Source organism: Neofelis nebulosa, chromosome 2 (genome assembly GCF_028018385.1).
Source record: "Neofelis nebulosa isolate mNeoNeb1 chromosome 2, mNeoNeb1.pri, whole genome shotgun sequence".
NCBI lineage: Eukaryota > Metazoa > Chordata > Mammalia > Carnivora > Felidae > Neofelis > Neofelis nebulosa.
In genome coordinates this window covers 7,959,464-7,982,166 of record NC_080783.1, presented here as the reverse complement: position 1 = coordinate 7,982,166, position 22,703 = coordinate 7,959,464, and the positions used below count along the sequence as shown (strand labels likewise).

Sequence of the window (22,703 nt, the reverse complement as noted above, 5' to 3'; positions counted from 1 at the left end):
TGCTCGACATCGTTTACCAGGGAAAGGCACATCAAAACCACAGTGGGATACCACTCCATACCCACTAAAATTGTTATAATCAAAAAGACCGAAAAAACAGTGTTGGTAAGAATGTGGAGAAACTGGAGCCCTCGTACATTGCTAGTAGCAAATGTAAAATGGTGCAGCCACTTTGGAAAATGGTCTGGTCGTTCCTCAAGAAGTTCAACATAGAGTTACCATTTGACCCGGCAATTTCACTCCTAGGTATATACCGAGAGAATGGGAATCATGTCCACACAGAAGCCTAACACAAATATAAGCCATTCTTTCTGTGGGGGAGGGTGGTGGTCAGACATAGGTCAGGTGGAGTCCTAACTGGGTATTCTTACAAGCCTCTTTTTGATCACTCTTGGAGGGCAATCTTTTCTCCCCTTCTTGCACATTTTTGGAGAGTTGGAAGAAGCCTTATTGTAAGCCCCAAGGAGTACCATCAAACACGAATCTATAATCAATCTACCTCTACAGCAGGGCCTCTGGGTATGGGGCCTGCAGAGTGACTATGATCCTATGAAATCAATAAGTATGGCCACAGGCATGTGCACTTCTCACTGGTCAAGCATCCCAAAGAGACAGGAGGGTGGTGATCAGTCATTCTCTGCCCTGAAGAATGAGTCCATGGCCTCCACATTGCAAAGTAAGTTTTTTAGCAAGTGCTCTAACACAGGAATGGCAGATCATAGGTGGCTGTCCGGCCGTTTGGGCTTTCCTTTGCGAGGGAGCTGGGAGAGGATTAAGTTCCATGCATGAGATACTTATTCAGAAACATTAGTCAGTCCTGACATTCCATGACCTCATAAAAATGCTAACACCCTTTTTCTCATCCATATATAACCTTTGGAAAAATTAACCCGGCCTCAGCCATAATTTATATGGGCAAATAATACTCCACTTATACTTCAACATTGTCATCGAGAAACTTCCTTATCTTTGTCACTGAATGACACTCTAAAGTTTATCTGCCACTGAAGGTTTCTTTTTATGGCTCTTAGAAGATACATGGCCCTCCAACACGAACAGAAGAGTCAGAGCGCTACACAACAAAACAGCCAATTTCACCAAGAGTATGCTTGCTCCCTTTGCAGCCTGATGCTCAGTAAATATTTTTGGAACTGCGTCTTCCTCAGTGGGAAATGCCTGAAGTCACGTCTGGGAGTTAACAACTGGGACCACTTTCAAAGCTCAGGGATTGTAAGGCCTGGTAGTGGCCACTGCCCTGTCCCTACCTGCCTCCCACCCCTGCCATTTATGCCCAACTCTCCCAGCCCAGACCTTCTCCTCCCCAGGAGGAGACCTGGGGGGAGTTGTGTCTCTTTAGTTTTCCAGATGTGCTTCAGAATCATTTGGGCACTTTTCCTAAAAATTTCCATTGATATTTTGATTGACATTATACAGTCAATTTGAAAAGATTCAAATCATTACAACATTGAGTTTTACCATGAACATGGCATGCATTTTTACTTTCTTGTTTTGTAACTCTCAGTTTTTATATAGTTTCTGCACATTTGTTGTTAAACTAATTTTAGGGTATATTATTACAGTTGCCATAGTGTATGTACTTTTACTGTTCCCCCACCCTTTTGCCTTCTGATTATTAGTATAGAGGAAAGGAATTGATTTGTGAATTATTTGGTATCCATTCACTTTAAGTAAACTATTATTAGTCCTAAGAATTTTTCATCTGGTAATTTTAGCAATAAAATCACATTATCAACAAATGATCATTCTATCTCCGGCCTTTCCCTTCCTCTAGCTGAACCTCTTTTTCAGCTGTTTCTTATTGTGTTCAGCAGAGCAGATCCTTTCTTAAATAAACCTTTCGTTAGGGAAGACATTTAGGACTCTACAGAATATTTAAAGAACAAAACCATGGAAGTGACATATCTCAATTTCTGGGATGCTGCCAATGCAGTACTTAGAGGAGATTTATTGCTCCCAGGGCTTATATTATGGAGAGAAAAAAAGAGAAACAATAAATCAAGTCCATACCTGATGAACTTTGTTCCCTTTAAGTTACAAACCAAGAGAAAGGAGAAAAAGGAAGTAATAAATTTAAACAAAATGGAGGAAGAAGAGAGAGAATTGATAAACTTAATCAATAGCACGTGGAAGGAAATGACCCTTCTGCAGAGTGGGGCAAAGTGGGACAGGATGGAGGAAGGGGCCTGGCTTCTCCAGGCAGTCCACTCTTCCTTCCCATCAGATGCCTGGGGGCAAGTGGGCTTGGGGAAGGGCGTTCGGTTAGCCCTGTGGCCACCCACTGGCCGTGGATCCTGACGGCAGTTCTCGCCCTAATCAGTATCAGAAGTACTTGGGGTGGAATAGAGAATGCTCAAAATCAGGAAAGCGCCCAGCAGACCCTGCAGCCAGGGAGAGGGAGGCACACAACTTGAGGCAAGTGCACCCTATCGTGGGCCTTACACCCCTTCTTCATAAATCCATGTGGTCCTACGCTGCTTAAGGGTCCTCCTTTTCCTCTGTCTTATCTTGTTTTTAATTTTAAGAAGAAATTGAATTTCATCTTGAGTGAGAAAAGGACAAGTTCTTGGTTTTGCCTGCCCTCAGGACAGAGCATTTGGGGATCAGATACCACAGGCTGGTGAAGTCACCCCAGTCACAGGTGGCAAATGCGGGCACAGAGCGGGGAGACTGGCTATGCTGGGCTCACAAATTCTTTTTGGGCTGGTTCTTTAGAGGATTTAATACTATGGTTATTTGAAGGGAAAGTTCCTTTATAGACAGTCTTAAAAAAATTAATAAGCCATTAGCCAAATTCTAAGAAGGAGCGAATGCAAATTAATATACTCTGGAAAAAAGCATGAACTAATATAAAACATGTTTTACAAGCAAAATGAGGGGATCAGATTCTCAGCAGTCTGCTTGGATGTTTTTGTAACAAAATAGAAATTAATATCTTCCCAGGGGCTCATCATCTATTCCCTTCAACTCAATGTAATAAGCAGCAATTTTTTTTTTTTTTAATAGAGAAGAAAAAGCTCCCAGCTGCTTTTTTGAACAAGCCGAAACAGAAGGACATCTTAGAGTCGATCTGGATCTGTTGAGAGTCACTGGGTGGCCCCTTTGTTTTGCAATGGAAGGAGAGTGGGCTCTCATTTTCCAGGTGGGGGTCAGTGAAGAACAGGCTTAGCAGGTGCTGGCCTCCCTGGCGTGCAGAGTTCTGGCACACGCAAACCAAGAGCCTCCGGGGAGGAAAGAACTGAGACCCGAGCCCCTTCTCCCTGAGATTCGAAGCTAGGCAGGCCCGTGGGGTCATCTAGCGGACTCTGGCCAAGGTTGCTATGCTGACAGGGCCGTGCTGCTCTGTGCACAGTGTGGGCTGAGGCTGGCAGTCCCCCACTCAGCCACCCTGCTGGCATGGCGGTTTGGGCAGAGTCCCAAGCTCATGAAGATGACCCAAACAAACTGAGGCCTTGGAGCTCAGACGAGGGTCAGCATAAGCAGGGGCATCACTGCAGCGGTCCAAAGCATCCTGCAGATTTGGGGACCCTTTGTTAGCAGTGACAGTGGGTGGTAGCATCAGAGGCAAAGACGGCAGTGATTCTCTGCCTGGTGTCAGATATGTGTTGGGGAGGCCTCAAGATGGACATACTGAACTTCCTGCTAATAAAAGCTGTAGACATGTAACTAGAAATTCAGTAGAGACGTGACTCCCTTTTTATCCTAAGCTGTTGAAGCAGGTCTTGCTGTTCCTCTCCATGCGTTTAGCACCGTATATTGATTTTTGGTATTTGACAAAATCAAGTTCGTTTGTGCAGCTTTAAGAAAGGAAGCAGATACCACAAACACATCTAAGTTTCCAAGTTTCAGAACAGGACAACATTTTCCCTAATGGTCACATAGATCTTCCAGTTGGCTTTACTTAAGGGAATGCTAGCTGCTGTAACAAAGAAACATGATATATGGGGCTCAAACATGATGGAAAGTCCAAAGTGGGTGTTGTGCTTGGCAGGCTGGCTCTCCTCTAGGCACTGATTCTTGGGCCCAGGACCCTGCCGTCTTATGGCCTTGCTGTCTTCAACATGTCACTTCCAGGGTCGCCATGCTTGTCCTCATCAAGCTGACTGGGGGGGGGGGGGGGGGGATGAAGAGCACAGAGGATCACACGTGGGAGATTTCCATGGGCCAGCCTGGAAGTGGCACATGTCACTGCTGCCCACATTCCTTTGATCTGAACTGTCACATGGCCACACCTAACTGCAAAGGAGGCTGGGAAGTGAAGTCCAGATGAGGTGGAAATCATCTAGTGAACAGATAACAGTTTGTGTCCCAGACAGGACACAGATTATTACAAGAGACCCAGAGTGCCCCTCACAAAAGTTAGATTGGAGATGCCAAGTTCAATGTGAAAATGTCCAAGTCCTTGGAACACGTGGGGGTTGGTTTGCTTTTGTTTTTGTTTTCGATGACCGAATACGTGAACAGTACATTTCTCTTGTAGGGAAATGAGTTTATGTTGTGATCCTTGGACCAAACTCACTAGCAGTATGAAAGCTTGCTCCCTCATGCCCTGCCTTGACAGCCTTTCATCTTAGTTGTCCTGAGAGCTGAGGTCAAAGAGCATGAGCTTCAACACTCAGCTCTGAACAGTGGCTCAGAGCTTTGGGCCCTCGAGATGTACGGGGCATCGACGGCCATGCTGAGAGATGCCGGTGGTAGGTACAAGTGGGGAGGCCGTCACACACCCTGCAGGAGCTGAATGGGGTTGTCCAGGAGCTCATGTGTGACTACCTCTGTGGCCTCCCAGAAAACGGCCTCAGGGAACTGTGCAAAGGGAGAGGGTCCTTGGGAGTAAATGGAGGTTGTCCCCATGGTAGCACAGGTTACTTCCATGCCTGTGATGAGGGCTGGTGAGACTGGGAAGCTTGGGCCACACAAAATCCAGAGCTCATTTGTCTTTCAGGTGATACTGTGGTCCCTTCAAGGCATTTATCACCTGATGAAGCTGCCTCCGGGCCATTTCATTTTCTCCTGACAAATGCCTGTGTCCCCTCAGCCCTTGGATCAACAAGGCTGTGGCTGTCAGCCCAACAGGAAGTCCTGTCTCTGTTTCCGTCTTTGCTGCGTGTTCCACCCAGTGGGCACTTGGGGGTGGGTGCCGATTAGCTTCTGTGTGATGCTATGGGCTGCACCCCTCCCCGCGCCAGGCACCGTGCTGGGCACTCCGTGCACCCCACGCCCCAGTCCTTGTGACCTGCTGCAGGAAATGTTCTGTAGCAGACTTTTCTGGTTCTAGAAACAAGAGGCTCACCCCAGGTCCTCGAGCAGTGGGTGTTCATTGAGGGATCCAGAAACCCCCAGGCACTCTTGTCTTCTGGGGTATTTTCTTAATGGATATTTTGTGCTATTTTACTGAACGTGCTGGATGGTAAAAGGTGTTTACCTCACAGGAATGCAAACTGTTTGACTCAATATTTTTATTGTCTTAAAAATCTTCTAGGTGTCCGTCATCAGGAACTTCCCCTGTATACCTCTCTTGGCAGCCTGCAGCCTCCTGGACATTTGGAGAGGCGCTCCCAACACACCCTGATTCCATTTTGGGAGTCTTTTCTGTGCCTCCTCCAAACTCCTCCTCCACATCGTGCCGAGAAGTTTAATTTCCTCTCTCACTGGGGTCCGGGCCTCCCCAGGCAGCCCCAACCCCAATAATACTCTGCTAAGCAGAGTATCTGCTGAGCACACACGTTGGAAGGGGACTGAAGAACTACCAGAGGCGTCTCTTTCTTCCCTGATTTTCTTTATCCCTTCCCCACAAGCCCCCACGAGGGGAGGAGAGCTGTGTAAAGGTTTCTTTCCCCACCGACATGAGTGGGCTGCCTCCTCCCTCCCCTCCCCTCCCGGGCAAACATGGCTGCAGCCTCCTGTTTTCATTTATAATCAGATGGAGAGGTGCCCCCCAACATTCTAACACAGAGACCGTTGTGTCCCCGCACCCTGGAGATGAGCTGTGGATTTAAGGTAGCTCTAGGACCAGGTATTCTGTCATCTGATAAAAAGATGGTCTAAGGGGCACCCGGGAGGCTCAGTCGGTTAAGCGTCCAACTTAAGCTCAGGTCATGATCTCCTGGTTGGTGAGTTCAAGCCCCGTGTGAGGCTCTATGCTGACAGCTCAGAGCCTGGAGCCTGCTCTGGATTCTGTGTCTCCCTCTCTCTCTCTACCCCTCCCCTGCTTGAGCTCTGTTGCTCCCTCCCCAAAATAAATTAAACATTAAAAAAAAAAAAAAGATCTAAGGGGCACCTGGGTGGCTCAGTTAGTTAAGCATCCAACTTCAGCTCAGCTCATGGTCTCACGGTCTGTGAGTACGAGCCCTGCGTCAGGCTCTGTGCTGACAGCTTAGAGCCTGGAGCCTGTTTCAGATTCTGTGTCTCCCTCTCTCTCTGCCCTTCCCCCACTCACGCTCTGTCTCTCTCCCTCTCTCAAAAATGGATAAACATTAAAAAGAAATTAAAAGATGATCTGGGGCTTCCCTGCCAGGTTTCACCACTGCCCACTGAGACCCAGCGGCTGTGATTAAAGCTGCTTCTTTATCCCAGTTTAGGTTTCTTTTTTTTTCCTTTTTATTTTTATTTTAATGTTCATTCATTTTTGAGAGACAGAGTATGAGCAGGGAAGGCAGAGAGAGGGAGATACAGAATCCGAAACGGGCTCCAGGCCCTGAGCTGTCAGCACAGAGCCCCCACATGGGCTTGAACTCACCAACCTAGAGATCATGACTTGAGCCCAAGTTGGACGCTCAACCTACTGAGTCACCCAGGTGCCTCTCCCAATTTAGGTTTCTGAAAGGGAATCTGATTGGCCTCATTCGTTTCCACTCACTTTTCATGCCAGACATTCATAGGTCAGATGCCTACCCTGGCCCATCAGCTGTGGTCAGGGCAGTACAGAGTACCGCTGCCTTAGGAGGGACAGAAGGGACCGAGGGAGCGGGTATTTCCTGCTGCTGCTGGGATAGACCATGTGGTATAGTCCCCTGTTTTGCCCAAAGTCATACAGCTAAATGTCAGAGGCAAGGTACAGAGCTGTTCATGCCAAAGCCACTTAACCATCACCCCTTTGTTCTACATTCACCTGTCAAAGGTAGAGGTGGGAGACACAGGATGATGGGAAGGAGTTCCTTGGCCAGGACTAAAATATAGCGAGTATGGTGGAAATAAAGTGATCACTCCTGTAGTAGATACATTTACAATCCTCCTATCAAGAACAGTTATCAAGCCCTTACACACACACAAAACCTCACACTGCAGGATAATAGCAAGAAAAGAAGCCAATAAATCGTTACCCCAATTTTTGAAAAATGGCGTGAATTGCATATTAAAAAGTCAAGGGAATGGAGTGAGGTCATCTTCAAATGGCAGAAGGCCCCTCAAATTAGAGCCAGCTGTGCTCAGGCTCCACACCTGGCTGCACACACGGGCCAGTCCGCGTGACAGACGAGTTCGGAATGGAATAGAAACCATCCCGGGAACCCGCAGGAAATGCAAGTCCCTCGCCAGGTAGGAGCCGAAGTAGGAACGCGAGGATATTAGCAGCCATTTCGACTCTCCACACAGTTCAACGCTTCAGAGAAATCCTCCAGGGTTTTTAAAGCTTTCCATCCTTGTGTTTTATTTTATGGATTTTAAGAACTGCCTTCTCCCACCCAGTCTCTTTCTCCTCCTTGGGCCTCATGATTACTTCCTGTTGCAGGCGCCTGCAAAATAGCCCCAGTTTCCCCTGATTAAGACCTCTCTTTGTCCTGAGTCCCTCTGGCAAGCTTGTACCCAGGGCATCCTCTTTGAAGGATTGTTCATGGAAGGATTAAATGATTCCAACCAAGACTACCCGGGTTTAGATCCTGATTCTAATTTTTGCCAGCCTAGTGAGCTAGCATCTGTGCCTTGGTTTTCTCGTCTATAAAATGGGGATAAGTATAGTAATCACCTAATAAGGATTGTTGTGGGGATTATATGAGATGATTTATGTTAATTATTGGAAGAGTGCCCAGCACATAGTAACTGCCCTGTAAATATTAGCTATTTTTACTGTAAAGTAGAAGATGGGAGAGGAGTTAAATGACATTTTTTGGGATAACAAACCTTAGCAATTTTGGCCATTCCAGAGAAAGTCACAGAAAGGAATGCCATGGGATTGCCTGGTCTGGGGCTTAGGATATCCACACTGGCATCCCCTTGTGGGTCTTAGTCCTCTCCAAACATTATGGCTGAGAGCAATTCTATGAATTGTTGTCTTTCTACCACTGCAATGGTACATTTTTCAGTGCTTTTCCATACATTTGTCATGGGCACTTGTTTATGGCCATCCAATGTCCATTTCCCTTGATCTCTTTGGGGGAAAACACCCCTGTCCCACTGGGTGCAGTCTTTGGGAAGCAGTAAATCAGAAAGTTCTCAACCTGATTGCTGGGGAAACCAAAGAGGTCTTCATATCCCATCACTGAACTCAGACTGCCCATGACTCCTTGGGTCATAGGACCTATGCTCCATCCATCAGACTCTCGTGGGACTCTGAGATACGAGGACAAGTAGAGGGACACAGGACAGAAAAGAATCAATGTTGGCTCATTGCAGGTGCAGTGCCACCCTGTCCCCTGCTGTTTTCGAGCTTGTTTCTTTTGCTTTTCCATCAGCCTTCTGAGTTATCTGATAGCCTTCCTACATACTTTCTTCTGTCCAGACACACAGACTCCCTTGTTTGCAACCAGAGACCTCCAACATTCATTTGCTGAATTTCACCCGCTGAGAGCTGTTCAGTTTCACAACTCTGACAGATTAAAGGTATGAAGGCCACTATTGGTTTCAAAATAGCTCCTGACCTACGAATTGGAATCCAGATGGAAGGTTGGTGGAATGAGGAAAAGGTCACAGAACTTATGTTTGTATCCTGATTCTTCTTCATCTCAGAATGCATAGAAGTGATCTCTCGGGCCTGCTTTCTCTCTACAAACCTTCCACATATCACATAATCCTGGTTAGGAATCATTGGGCCTGTCAGGCAGAGTGTGGAAAACTGGCCCATGGAACAGGAATCAAATGTGTGACCTTGCTTACCAACACCAGAATCTCCTTAACACCCAGCTTTCTTCTTCTTTGCAAACTCACTCCCCTCTTTCCACTCCAGGCCTGCAGTCTTACATGCTCATCTCCTGATGAGTCTCCAGCCTCTGGTCTTCACCCCTAGCAAATCCATCATGCTTATGGCAGTTGGAACCATCTGAGCATCGAAGACTCATGATGGCTGGAGCTGGAGGAGATCTTGAAAAGCAGGCAGAAAAAACTTTTATGTGGAAGAGGGGGACATTGAGGGTCTTTAATACTAAATGCTTTGCAGAGTTGGGGTTAGAGCCCAGGACCCCAGACCTTATTCAGCACTCCTGTTATGCCACGTGGACACTCATGAACCAGGAGCTAAAGTTGTTGAAGAGGTTAGTTGGTGTTGGTGGTAATCAAATCATTGTTTCCAAACTTACATCCGTGCTCTTGCTTTGAGATGCTGAGTTGCTTTCCACTGGAGTAAGCAAAGTGAATTTCTCTGCTCTGTGAATGTTGGGCTGGGCAAAGGGACCTGCTCAGATAATTCAATTGGAATCTGAGCAGAAATGACAGATATTCCAGTTCCAAAGAGGATGTGTGATGCTACCCACCTCTCTTGCACTTCCTGCTGTTCACCATGGGAAGAACATACTTCAGGTGGCCATAGGCCCCAGAATGAGAAACACGGAGGGACACTAAATGGAACCCAGAGCCTGAAGTAGAGCTGTTTCAGCCAACCTGCAGATCTATGAATGTGAAATAGTTGATTGCTGCTCTAAGCCACTTGGGTTTCTGAGTTCATTTGTTACCCAGTACAACTCATCAGGAACCTGCCTGATACATTGTTCTCAAGCTCAAGGATAAGCAGAGTGTGAAGAGCAGAGTTCATGGCTCCAGACATCCTGCAAGCTGTTGCCCAAATAGACTTCTTAAGTTACTCCTGTTCCCCAGTGCCTGATAATTAAGTCCATTCGCCTTGGCTCAGCATTGAGGGTTCTTCCCACCTGAACTGCAACCAGTACTTCAGCCCCATCTTCCTCTTCTTCCCTCTACTAACCTTCCATTCCACATGCACCCCATGTACATTCGTATGCCTAACTCCTCTGTTCCACCTAATGAAGTCCTAAACTTCATGAAGACAGCCAACCCAGGACCATTGATCCCTCCTCTCTCCCAACACAGATCATTAGAGACAGAGCTCAGCGGTGCTCCCCCACTCTCCCTGACTCTCCCTCACCCCGGTGCCCCACCCTGGTACCCTATCCTGTGTCTTCCCTCCCTCTGTGTTAGAAGTAGTGTCGGCACAGCCCTACCTGCTCCTAACCTAGGCTCTTTGACATGCAGTCCTGACAACCCTGTGTCACCCCAAGCCACCTCTGGGCACTTTCCATGGTCCATCCTCATGCGAACAGGACCCAGGTGCCTCCTGATACAGAGAAGAGGATGTTGGAAGCCAAGGGAAAAAGACCTCACAGGGTGACTGAGACAAAGAGAAGAGACCAGGCAGCCTTGGGGCTTTGGCAAGACTGACTTGGATGCCAGGCTGAGTCTGTTAACTGAACCTGAGAACCTGCTGAAGAAGGCCTGGTAAAGCCTGGTAAACTTGATACCTGGGATGGCTTAAAGCTCAGGAAGGCCCTTCTGTCCCTGGAAGGTGGACCTCAAGAAGTCAGTCCTTTGAACACAAAGGATGGGGGAGACAGAACCTGCCGGATCACAGCAAAAGAAAGCAGCCACCTGTTTTTTGTTTTGTTTTTTGTTTTTTTGCCCAATGGTTCACTGGACATATTTTACCAAACGACATTTTTCCTAACTGGCAAGAGTGGTCTACAAGTGGATCACTGAAATCATGGAGGGAGTCCTTTGGAGGCCAGTGCGGTTCCTGCTGCCCTGACTCAGAACATCAAATACACCACCGGAAAACCTGAACACGCAAGACCACAGTCTCCAGTTTAGTTGAGAAAACCTGCAGCCCGTGGGGCCCAAAGCCAGAGAATGTGCCGGAGGGGAGTTTTATTGCAGGGGCCTGAATTTAACCAGCTGGAGCTCTTTTTAAACAATCATCCTATTCATATATTTAAAATAAATTGTGCATCTTTTAGCAAGCAGTCAGCGTTTCATTATGAAGATGGAAGAAGGAACAGAGTGTTCTTGGCCGGGTTGGTCCCAGAGTCCCAGGCTCCTTTTCAGGACTTCTCAGCATGTGGTAAAGACATTTATTAAGGTGAATGTGTTTCAGGCCTGACAGATTGGAGGCCCACATACCTACACGGCAAGCATCTGCCAGCCAACAGAGTGGTACACGGTGAACCCTTTCCGAAGTGATGTCACATCTCCTGACGTTCTACCAGACTCCTGGAGGGAGCGACCAACTTAGAGACAAAAGGGAGGTTTTAGAATGCTCAATGGATTTACCAAAGTCTCTTGGTAAGAGATACAAAAATACTGCCCAGAGCTACAACAATTAAAATAGCGTGAAATGAGGGCACCTGGGTGGCTCGGTTGGTTAAGTGGCCGACTCTTGACCTTGGCTCAGGTCGTGGTCTCGTGGTTTGTGAGACTGAGTGCCGAGTGGGGCTCTGTGCTGACAGCACGGAGCCTGTTTGGGATTCTCTCTCTCTCTCCTCCTCTCTGAGTCCCTCCTCCACTCTCGTGCGCTGCACGCACACACTCTCCCTCTCAAAATAAATACACTTTAAAAAATAAATTAAAAAAAATTAAATAGTGTCAAAGGGTTAAAAAAGAATTTCTCAAAAATAGACTTTGGGATATATGGGAAGTCAACATATATTAAAGGGGGGAAAAAAGAAGCTCATTCCTTGAAAAGATCAACAAATCATGAAACCTTCTGGCAAGTTTTACAAAGAAAAAGTACATACAATGAGGCATGAATATGGAAGAATAACCCTTGAGTCAGCCCCTGATACCAAAAACTGACAAATCAGCACAAAAAGATAATACGGATCAATCTCTCTTTTGAATATTGATGTAAAATATTAAATAAAATATTAGAAAATCTGATTCATCAGCATATCAAGCCAGTTTTATTACAGGAGTGCAATAGTAGTTAAAATTTTGGGAAATTTGGTCTTCTAGTTTATTACATTAATAGGATAAAAGTAAAAAAAAACCTTATACATAATTATCTTCAGTGCCTCTCAAACTTTAATACACGCAAGATTTACCTGAAGCTCCATTCAAGATGCAGGTTCTGATCCAGTATGTCTGGGATGGGCTGAGTGTGTGCATTTCTAGAAAGCTCCTGGATGATGCCCATGCTGGTGGTTTAAGGATGCCACTTTTAGTACAAGAAACGCAAAATCTCAAGTTCCAGACCTCCTGAATCTCAATCTGCATTTTATCAAGATTATCTGGCGATTTTTATGCACATTAAAGTATGAGAAACAGGGGTCCCTGGGTGGCTCGGTCAGTTAAATGTCTGTTCATTTTGTTTCAGGTCATGATCTCACGCTCTTGAGATCAAGCCCCATGTCATGTTCCGTCCTGATGCTTGAAGCCTGCTTGAGATTCTTCCTCTCTCTCTTTCTCTCTCTCTCTCTCTCTTTCTCTCCACCCCTCCCCTGCTCACACACATATGCTATCTCTCTCAAAATAAATAAATATTAGGAAAAAAAAATTGGGGGCGCCTGGGTGGCTTAGTCGGTTGGGCGGCCGACTTTGGCCCAGGTCATGATCTCGTGGTTCGTGGATTTGAACCCCGCATCGGGCTCTGTGCTGACAGCTCAGAGCCTGGAGCCTGCTTCGGATTCTGTGTCTCCCTCTCTCTCTGCCCCTCCCCTGATCTCTCTCTCAAAAATAAATAAACATTAAAAAAAAAATAAAGATTGAGAAGCAAAGCTCTAGATCGATCGTTCTCACCTGTGGGTAGATGGAATAATTGCGAGAAGAGCTAAAAATGCTGATCCCTAGGCTCCACTCTGAACCAATTAAATCAGAATCTAGGCAAGAGGGCACACAGACAACAGTATTTTTAAAGATTCCAGGTGATTCTAATGTGAAGCCAATATTGAGCCACTGACTTAAGTAAATGCTGAAAAGACACTGGATATAATTCAACATCCATTTCTGACCAAAATGCTGGGAACTCTAAAAACAGGAGTGTGAGTCCTTAGCATGGTTGAAAGTATTTATCAGAAATCAACAGCAAACACTGTACTCCAAGGAAAAACAGAAGCAACTTTCATTATATCAAGAATAAACAGAAATGCCCATTATCATAGCAACTATTCAAAAGCTCTAGATGTTTCAGATGATTAAATTTGGTTAAAAAAGAAAAGTTGAGGATAAATTGGAAAATAAAAGGCAAACCATCATATGTCCAGATGACATGATTATCCACCTAAAAAGTAAAATCAACTTAACAGAATATGAAAACAATAAGAAACTGGGGCACCTGGGTGGCTCGGTTGAGCGTCTGACTTACTTTTTTTTTTTTTACGTTTATTTATTTTTGAGGGGGGGGGGGGCGGGGAGAGGGGCACAGAGTGTGAGCAGGGGAGAGACAGAGAGGGAGACACAGAATCCGAAGAAGCTCCAGGATCTGAGCTGTCAGCACAGAGCCCAATGTGGGTGCTTGAACTCACAAACCATGAGATCATGACCTGATCTGAAGTCAGATGCTTGACTGGCTGAGCCACGTAGGTGCCCCAAGTGTCTGACTTTTGATCTCGGCTCAGGTCATGCTCTCACAGTTTGTGATATTGAGCCCCATATGGGGCTCTGCACTGACACCGTGGAGCCTGCTTGAGATCCTCTCTGTCTCCCTGTCTCTCTGCTCCTCCTCCACTCATGCTGTCTCTCTGTCTCTCTCAAAATAAATAAATAAACTTAAAAAAAAACAATAAGAAACTTATATAATGTGTCCAGAAACAAGGTAAATACATAAAAATCAAGAGCCTTTTCATATGTCAGAAATGAGTTGGGAAATACAATTTTTAAAATAACCCTTTGACAATAGCAACCACACATAAAATATATCCTAAAATAACTTCATAAAAATGTGCATGGCCTACATGTGCCATACATGACAAAGCTTTACCAAAATGACAAAAGTGTATCAAAGAAGGCTTGGACAAATGAAGAGATACATCCTCTTTGTGGATGGAAGGTCTTAATATAGAAATGTCAGTTGTACCCCAAATTAATAAACACATTGGACACAATTCCTATCACAAGTCTGATGAATTTTTTTTAACTTTATAAAGGTGTTCTAAAATTCATCTGGAAGAATAATTGTATAAGCAGAGAAAAGCAATTTTTGGGAACAGCGACAAAACGAGGAAACTTGCCTTATTAGAAATTTTTAGATGAGGTATAATTTACATACAATATAATGCATTTTAAGTTACAATTAGATAAGTTTTGACAAATGTATGTACTCTTGTAACCACCAACCCAGTCAAAATATAGAACATCTCCACAGAAGGTTCCCATATGCCCCTTTAAGATTACCCTCCCTAGTCCCCCGCCCAACACTGGGCCTGATGGAGGCAACCACTGATTTTCTGTCATGGTAGATTTGTTTCACCTGTTCTAGGATTTCATCGACGTGGAATCTTCCACAATGTTCTCTTCTGTGTCCAGCTTCTTTCACCCAGCGTGATGTCTTGAGAGTTACCCTCTATCAGATATTTAACTACTCTGTTGAGCCTATGGTAATCAAAATGGTGTCATGCTGGCATAGAGATAGACGGATGAACAGATTAAAACAGAGTCCAGATCTGACTTCAAGTTCAAATGGGAATTTAGTAGCTGAAAAAAAAGGCAATTAATACCAGTCTGGAAGAAAAAAAAAAAAGATCAGTGTGGAAAGTACAGGTTAGCCAATAAATGGCCTTGGGGCAACTGGCTCATCATTGGGGGGAAATGAGTTATTTAGATTCCCTGCTGTTTATCTTAAATGCTGAAATAGGGGCGCCTGGGTGGCTCAGTCGGTTAAGCGGCCGACTTCGGCTCAGGTCACAATCTCGCGGTCTGTGAGTTGGAGCCCCGCGTCGGGCTCTGTGCTGACAGCTCAGAGCCTGGAGCCTGTTTCGGATTCTGTGTCTCCCTCTCTCTGACCCTCCCCCGTTCATGCTCTGTCTCTCTCTGTCTCAAAAATAAATAAACGGTAAAAAAAAAAAAAAATTTAAATGCTGAAATAAATGACAGATAGATTAATTAAATATAAAAATAAATCTATCAAAAAAGAAAAATACAGGTAAAATATTTTATAATCTTAAGGTCAGAGAGCTCTCTTTAAGCACTGATCAAAAGCCAATGCATACATATATATGTTTACATAACTTTATGTATATAAGCAGTGGGGTTTAGGAAATACAAATGACAACTGTCTGAGCAACTTTTGTTTATCCGATTGACTTTTTAAAAATTAAGATACTCATTTTTGGTATGTGTAATCAGGCACCCATACCTATTTTTTAGGATCGCTTAATTTTGAGTGGTGTTTTACAAAATGCTCCCATGTGTGATTCCATTTGATGTTCATGGCAACTGCATGAAGTGAGAGGATGAGCTGTTATATTAATTTTGCAAACGAGAAGTCCTGGGTTTAGTGAACTTTCTTGATGTCACAGAGATACTAAGTGGTAAAATCAGGGGTTAACTTGTGGTTTTCTGAATTTTTATTACATCATGGGTTTCTTGGAGCCAATATGGTTTGCTCTGGTCTTTCCCTGCGAATTTCCATCAGGTCAAAAGTTTCAGGGTTATTAGTGAAAATATATTATGGCTTCATTTCAGGGGAGATAAATGTAATGCCATGGGGATCTCTAATCATTTTTCTTTCTTTCTTTCTTTTTTTTAGAGAGAGAGAGAGAGAGAGAGAGCACAAGCTGGGGAGAGGGGCAAAGGGAGACAGAATCTTAAGCAGGCTCCACACTGAGGCTCAGGAAGCAGGGGCTCGATCCCACAACTCTGGGATCAAGACCTGAGCCGAAATCAAGAGTCAGATGTTCAACTGACTGAGCCACCCAGGCACTCCTCCAATTTTCTTCCTTCCTTCCTTCCTTCCTAATGTTTATTTATTTATTTATTTATTTAAAAAAAAATTTTTTTTTCAACGTTTTTTATTTTATTTTTGGGACAGAGAGAGACAGAGCATGAACGGGGGAGGGGCAGAGAGAGAGGGAGACACAGAATCGGAAACAGGCTCCAGGCTCCGAGCCATCAGCCCAGAGCCTGACGCGGGGCTCGAACTCACGGACCGCGAGATCGTGACCTGGCTGAAGTCGGACGCTTAACCGACTGCGCCACCCAGGCGCCCCCTAATGTTTATTTTTGAGAGAGAGAGAGAGAGAGAGAGAGAGAATGAGCAGGGGAGGAGCAGAGAGAGAGGGAGACACAGAATCTGAAGCAGGCTCCAGACTCTGAGCGGTCAGCAAAGAGCCTGACGCAGGCCTTGAACTCACGAAGCGTGAGATCATGACCCGAGCTGAAGTCGGATGCTTAACCTACTGAGCCACCCAGGTGCCCCTTCGTTCTAATAAAACATTAAGTACACTTAAAGGAAGGCACGATTGATAGATGGAATATCTTTAAAAGAATGTGGAAATGACTGCATTCTATTCTTCTTTAGCATTGCGAGGAAGGTGTGAGGTGTAACACCAAAGATATTTTAATGTATTTTTAAAATCTGTAAAAATTGATCAATTAACTAGTTATTTCACTCCTTCCACAAATATGTATTGAGTGCTTACTATGTGACAGGAACTTTTCTTGATGCTGGGAATGCAGGGGTGAGCATGATGGACAAAAATCACTCTGCATAGAGCTGAAATTCTAAATTTATTTTTAATGTATGATAAAATATCGTTTGTCCTAGTTTAAGTACAAAATATATGACTGTGCTGCTGATGTTTTAAATTACCCAAATAGCATACAGGCATATAATTTAATAAACACACATTGCAGTTTAGAGTGACTACTGTCTTTGCTTGAAAATTAAACTTAGAATTATAGGAATGTCAGGGTATGCTGTTAGAGCCCAAGTTTATATTTTGTTCCTTTTACTCTTAAGAAGCTGCCAGGAAAACCTCCGTGGACTCATTGACAGCAGTCCCTGCCTACCTTAGGAGAATGGGAAAGGATGCCTGCCCCTGGCCCGCGTTTACATTAAAGAGAGGGGTAAGACAAGAGCACTCTGATCTCAGGCGAGGGAACCTGACAATGACCTGGGCAAAGCGGCTGTAATCAGCCCTCCTGTTTCAAAGGTTAAAAGAAAAAAAATCTGACCAACCCCTTGGAGAATCCCTGAGGGAAACAGAGGACCTTAGTTGTAGGGCTTCTGGAAGATTGGCCTCAGAACAACTCAGGGCCTTCTGGGCCACCTCACCCCACCCCTGCAGGGGTGTGGTCATATATGTGCCCCAGACAGGGGCCTGCCTGGGGGCGGGGTGGGGAAGGGGCCTCATGGCTCAACCAAGAGCAGAACGGCCAGAACTGCAGACTCAGCTCCTGCCCTCTGTGCCCAATCCAGCCAGCGGGTCATGCCCCTCGCAGGTTGCTGCAGGACTAGATGCTTTCCAAACTCCCTGAACAGCGGCGGTCAGCCCAGATCATACCTGGCGCTTAAGAGTCTCGGGGATCACACAGAGGAGAATATATAATAGGGGGCGGGGACCCCAACATCCATCCACAGCATGGGGGCTTGGAGGGGAGCTGGGAGGATGCTGGTCACTTCTTGATTTAAAACATATTTTGGGGGCGCCTGGGTGGCTCAGTAGGTTAAGCCTCTGACTTCTGATTTCCGCTCAGGTCATGATCTCAGGGCTTCATGAGTTCGAGTCCCACATTGGGCTCTGCGCTGACAGCGCAGAGCCCGCTTGGGATTCTCTCTCTCCCTCCCAGTCTCTCTGCCCCTCCCCTGCTCATGCCCTTTCTCTCTCAAAATAAATAAATAAAACTTAAAAAAACAAAATACCACATTTTTTGCAGCGAACACTAATTATTGGCTCAAGTAAGGCAAAAAGCTGTGTGACACAGCAAGAACTTGATAAACTCTTCCCCACCTGTGTACAAGTACACATGAGCTTGGCACGTCCGTGTCAGGTGGGGGTTGTCTCTTGGCCCCCTGGGGTCCTTTGGGCACCCTGAGCAGTCCTGCACGGGACTCTGCAGCACCTAGTGCTTTCCCCAAGCCACCGATGAGCGATGAGCGTGGACCCTGCTCTGCAGGCCAGGATCAAAGCGTGCGGCTCAGTCCTTTATCCTCCCATCCCCCAAACGCCCACCCACCAGGAGGAGGATTTCCATCTTGGCAAAAACAACTACAAACGGACCCTTTGATGCAGATGGTGTCAGTGTCCCTCCTCCTCCTTTGCTGGCACGGCCCGGCCCTCTGGCCCCAGCTTCTCTGGCCCTCTCTCTTCATTCTCTCCCTCCTTGTCCCCGACGGGACAGCTCAGCCAGCCCTGATGACCGAATGTTTGTCCCCTCCATGTTCTCCAAGCTCGCCTTTCCCCCAACATGTCAAGGCGTTTTTCTGCTCCTCTCCCAAGAGGGCTTCTGCTGCCAGCTGGTAAGCCAAGACCAAGTTCACTTCCTCTCACCTCATGTTGAACCTCTGCGTCAGGAAGCACAACCGGACGAGGATGAGCTACTTGATATCAGTCGTTTGTTTCATAACCACTGATAAGATGCAAAATATTTTGCACAGGCCCCTGAGATGTACTTGGAATGTTGTCAGTGTGTTCTAAAAAAAAGATTTTATTTTTAATTAATCTCTACACCTAGCGTGGGGCTCGAACTCACAACCCCGAGATGGCCAGTTTCGTGCTCTACCGACTGAGCCAGCCAGGCACCCCTTGGAGTTGGTTAATGATGGTTACTTCAGAGGTTGTAAACAACAACAGCAACGGCAACACCAACAAACCCTTACAATCCTTTGGTGAGCTGTGCACTTCAAATGGAGAATCGCTTGATATGTGAATTACATCTCCACAAAGCTGTTACAAAAAGTTAAAAACCCTGCGGCAGCTCTGAAATTTTCTCTCTTGAGCAGCCAGGCTGTCACGGCATATTAGTTTTCTAGTGCTGCTGGAACGAGTTACTGAAACTTTGTGGCTTAAAACCACACAAATTTACCATACAGTTCGGTAGGTTAAGAAGACCAACAAATCAGAAGTGTTGGCGTGGGAGCCTTCCCTTCTGGAGGCTGCAGGGGAATATCTGTTTCCTGACTTTTTCCAGCTTCTAGAGGTGCCCACATTCTCCTTGACTCGTGACCCCCTTCTTCTACCTTCAAAGCCTGCAGAGTGCATCTCCGTGCTTTTATTCTGTGCTCATGTCTCCCTCTGAGGGACCCGTCTCCCTCATTCCTCCATTTTTAAGGCCCCTTGCGAGGACACTGGGCACACCACATAATCCAGAATCATTTCCCCATTTCAAGGTCTGTACCCTTGAGGTGTGATGACATCTGCAAAGTCTCCTTTGCCTCGTAAGCCAAAATACTCCCAGGTTCCGGAATTAGGATGTGGGCTTCTTTAAGAGGGCCATTACTTTGCCTCCCAGACATGGTTAGGTTGCTGAGCAAATCTGGAAATGATGGGAGAGTCTGGCACTCTCTGTAACCACCACCACCCATCTCCAAAAGCAGCCCATGGCATTTGAGACACAGGGCTTGGTGAGGGCCTGTGAGTAATTTCAGTTCGTGGGGTGCTGCGCTGGGGCAAGTCCAGAGCCCTTCCAAGCAGATCTCGTAGTCACCCGGGGCACCTGGGGGCAGGCGGGGCCAGGCTTAGCAGTGGCCCAACCTGGCCTATGGGGAGAGTATGGGTTTTCCAGGACCCACGAGGGGCATGTGGGCAGTGGGCAAGGTCAGCCGTGGCCTCTTGATGTGCTCTCCAGCGCCCTAGGGGGTGTCTTGTGGGTCACTGGACCCCAGCAAGGTATCTGTGGACGGGAACCACGTGCTTTGGGAGGCTTTCGGCTGGTTGGGAGAGCCGGGCCCCAAGCCCAGGGCTGCTTGGCAAAGTCACCCAGTGCTCTACCCTCAGGACTGCTTCTGTCTGGGGAGGGGGCAGGAACCCCCAAGCTTCTGGGAAGGAAAGCTCGCTGCTGGGATTGAGAACAGGGTGTCAGTCTGGGGCTGGTGCAGCCTAGGCAGGGCCCCCAGCAGGTGAATGCACTTTTACAGACTAGCCTCCTGTAGGCCCAGAGGTCTTCCCCACCCTGGTCAGGGCCCGGCCCTTGTCAGCAGGAAGCCCACTTCTTGGGCATCAGCCAGAGCAGGACCCTTATCTCCCCAGTCTCCGTGGAAGGAGAGAGAGTGTCCATGGTCTCCCAGGGAGAAGGTGGGGGATTGGAGGCAGTTCCGTCATCTGGCCACCTTGAGGCCCTCCGGTGGCTCCGTCCTCCAGGGGGACAGTCCCCTTTCCCCCAGCACCTTCCCTCTGGTCATGTGGTATGGAGCACTCAACAGTAGGCACTGCCCTTCTTAAGCGCCCCCACCTGCTGCAGGAAGGGGCAGGCAGCCATGTGCAGAGCTCAGATGGCTTATGTCTGCCGCAGCTAGAGGGAGAGCCAGCCGCTGGCGGCAGCCTGACCATGGCAAGCACCAACCCTGGGGAGCCGGGGGAATTATACCCCAGGCCCACCCAGCTGCTGGGACATGCACTTTGTCTGCCCAGCCCCCACTGGGAGGGTGAATCCGGCCCCACAGCAACCGAATGCAAGTGGTCCTCGTGGGGATGGGATGCCCGCATCACAAGACCCCTGGACTCTGGCCATGGTCAGTGGGCCTGAGGTGGGTCCTTGACCCCAGCTAGACCAGATGGGATCCATCCCTGGGATTTTTCCCTTCAGAGTGCCCCCCCAAGCCCCCGGTTCGTCTCTGATGGTAATGCTGGGAGGTGAGAGGTGTGGGAACTGCCAAGCTCATGGTTCTAGCAGGTCTGAGAGAAACTGGCCGACCCTTAGAGAGAGACAGAGTTGATGCAGAGAAAGTCCCCGCGGCCTTGGAAATGCTGCTTCAACCCCACCCCACTCCCACAGCCCATTTTCCCCCTGGTCCGTGAGGTGTCCGGAGTTCTTTCTGCAAAGCCAGAGGGAGCTGACGGTCTCCTCATCTGCAGCCCCAAACCTGACCCATTAGCAGACAAACAGGGCAGGGGCCAGGCCCAGGTCTCAAGAGCTCTTGGAGGAGCAGGGGGAGAAGATGAGAGCAACGGCCTGGGGTGGCAAGAGAAGAGGGCTCTGGACCCCCCTGGCAGAGGATGAGAGTACCAGCCTAGAGGGACAGGTGGCTCGTCTTTGACTCAAGCCTGTGTTTGGGGAGCCCCCACTGCAGGGTCCGGGCACAACCCTCCTGGCGTGGCCTTTGATGGAAGGCAATTAAAAAGACAAAGAAGGGCCCAAGCTCTGAAGTGCACAGTCCAACTTTGCAAAAGTGGGCTCGCCTATGTCTCTTGGAAGGACACTGCGGTAACCATTCTCCAACAACTGACGTGCCTTAGGTCTTTTGGTTTTGCTAAAAACAAACCCAAAAGTTACAACCCCGCTGCAAAAATTTGGAACCTACAAAAAAGTCACCCATAAACTTCTGTTGCGTTGTAGGAAAATGCTTGTTTCAATTAATTTCCTAGCGGTCTAGTATGAGAAAAGCAAGGTGTTGGGGTAGACAAACCTAACGCAGTGATTCTCCGTGCGGCCCCGGGAACAGCAGCCCCAGAGGCAGTGGCACCTGGGAACTTGTTAGACATGCGCATTCCCAGGACCCACCTGGGACCTTCCCCTTTAGAAACTGGGGGTAGGGCCCAGCCCGCCCCTTTTAGCAGACCCCCTGAGCTGTAGTCTGGGCGTCGCTCCTCCAACTTTGGCAATCCCATGCAGTCCTCCCACTTTCCCACCAGAGGGCACCAGTGGGCTGTGGTTTCCTCCTTGCCAGCTTTTTCTTTCCTAAAGACCAAACTAGCAAGGATATTAAAGACCCCGCCAGGCTTTTTTTTTTTTTTTTTTTTTTTCTTTTTAATAAAGAATGACTGAAGGTAGTCGAGAATTACTGGGTAACCTTAAGTGTCACCATGTTTGGAGCGAATTGTACAGTCGTTCTATCCTCGCTTAACTGAGGACCCTTCGAGTTTCGGTGGTGGTAGAACTTATTGGACAGAGCTTGTTTCGTCTGGAACGTGAAGAAATGTACAAGCGTGAGGGTCAGCAACAAAGATTACCTCCTAATAAAAGTTTACATTCTGTAAAAAGCAGGGTATAGCTGCACGGTGGCCGGTTCGCCGCTTTTGCTTCTCCTGCAGGCCCTCGCTTCTTACCTCCGCGGGCAGCTTCCCCTGGGCTGAGAGCATGGCTGTCACCTGTCTCTCCCCTCCTTCTGGTTACCTCTTTTTTGGTCATTTTCCACTCAACTGTACCGAGGTACAATTTACATATAAGTGTACTCACTCATTGGAGATGTTCGATAGTTCAATGAATTTTGACAAATATAGCCACCACTCTATAGATTTTTTAAAAAATGAAACTTACAGACCCAATTATTTGCTTCTCTTTCCACTCCCCCTTCAAACACAACGTTTGGCTGTGGCTTTAGCACCAGAGGGGCTTTGAACTCACCTTCAGAACGTTGCACTTCAGGCAGGGAAGGCGGT

The 22,703-nt window shown here is 47.1% G+C and overlaps 1 long non-coding RNA gene and 1 other non-coding gene across 2 annotated transcripts; one reads left to right on the top strand and one right to left on the bottom strand.

The window, feature by feature from the left end:
* Positions 1 to 4,151: 4,151 nt before the first annotated feature.
* LOC131496087 (uncharacterized) lies at positions 4,152 to 7,282 on the top strand. Its single transcript, XR_009254304.1, has 2 exons — positions 4,152 to 4,712; positions 4,961 to 7,282. It is a non-coding gene; the product is annotated as an uncharacterized LOC131496087 (long non-coding RNA).
* Positions 7,283 to 18,833: 11,551 nt separating this feature from the next.
* On the bottom strand, positions 18,834 to 18,906 carry TRNAA-GGC (transfer RNA alanine (anticodon GGC)). Its single transcript has one exon. It is a non-coding gene; the product is annotated as a tRNA-Ala (tRNA).
* Between the last annotated feature and the right edge of the window lie 3,797 nt (positions 18,907 to 22,703).